Here is a 1,043-nt window from a genome sequence, read left to right as displayed (position 1 = left end):
TCTTAATATGGCACTTTTCATTTTTTAATTTTTTGGTTAAGATTTATTTATTTACTTGGCTGTGTTGGGTCTTAGTTGCAGCATACTGGCTGTTTGTTGCATCATGCAGGATCTTTTGTTGTGGCACCTGAGCTTAGTTGCCCTGCGGCATGTGGGATCTTAGTCCCCCAACCAGGGGTCAAACCCATGTCCCCTGCATTACGAGATGGATTCTTAACAACCAGACCACCAAGGAAGTTCCAATATGGCACCCTTTATAAAAAACAAAACAAAAAAAGCGTATTCCTTCTCATCTGTGCCAAAACTCATACTGAACAATGAGTTCTGGGTTGCAAAAAAGGATTTATTTTTGCACACATCTATAAGTCTTTTTCCACAAGTTAAATAAAAACAAACACAAGTACTATTAATACCAGTATAGCACTTTTAATATAAAGCAAACACACAAAATCCTTGCAAGCCTTTGCATGCTAAGTTGCTTCAGTCATGTCTGACTCTTTGCAACCTTAGGGACTGCAGCTTGCCAGGCTGCTCTGTCCATGGAATTCTCCAGGGAAGAATACTGGACTGGGTTGCCATGCCTTCCTCCAGGAGATCTTCCCAACCCAGCGACTGAACCCACATCGCTTATGTGCCGTGCACTGGCAGGTGGGTTCTTTACCACTTGCGCCACCTGGGAAACCCAAGGAAACAAACTCCACCTGCCCTCTATCATTTCTTTGGGAGTAAATCTAGGGATGGTTCACCCCTTAACCTTCTCCCTTCCTAGGTCAGGCTGGAGAGGACCTGGGGGCAGGGAGGGGGCTCAGTTATGAAAGTCTACAGAGACAGTGGTAACCTCTATTGGAGGGAAAGGTGGGAGGCGGAGAAGTGAGGATGACAGGGTGGCTGTGGGTCTGGCATTTGGGAACCCAGGCTCTCTTCTCACCTCTGCACCCCTCTCTCTGTGACCTTGAAAGTGAAAGAAAGTGACAGTGTTAGTTGCTCAGTCGTGTCTGATTCTTTGCAGCCCCGTGAACTGTAGCCCACCAGGCTCCTCCGTC

General features: G+C 46.6%; 1 non-coding gene across 1 annotated transcript; it reads right to left on the bottom strand.

Annotated features, from left to right (window-relative positions):
• Positions 1–278: 278 nt before the first annotated feature.
• On the bottom strand, positions 279–405 carry LOC145522127 (small nucleolar RNA SNORA40). The gene has a single exon (XR_014065939.1). It is a non-coding gene; the product is annotated as a small nucleolar RNA SNORA40 (small nucleolar RNA).
• Positions 406–1,043: the final 638 nt, after the last annotated feature.

This window comes from Giraffa tippelskirchi, chromosome 9 (assembly GCF_054371585.1).
Source record: "Giraffa tippelskirchi isolate mGirTip1 chromosome 9, T2T-mGirTip1v1.2.pri, whole genome shotgun sequence".
Classification (NCBI taxonomy): Eukaryota; Metazoa; Chordata; class Mammalia; order Artiodactyla; family Giraffidae; genus Giraffa; species Giraffa tippelskirchi.
This window is presented reverse-complemented; position numbering and strand designations above follow the sequence as displayed.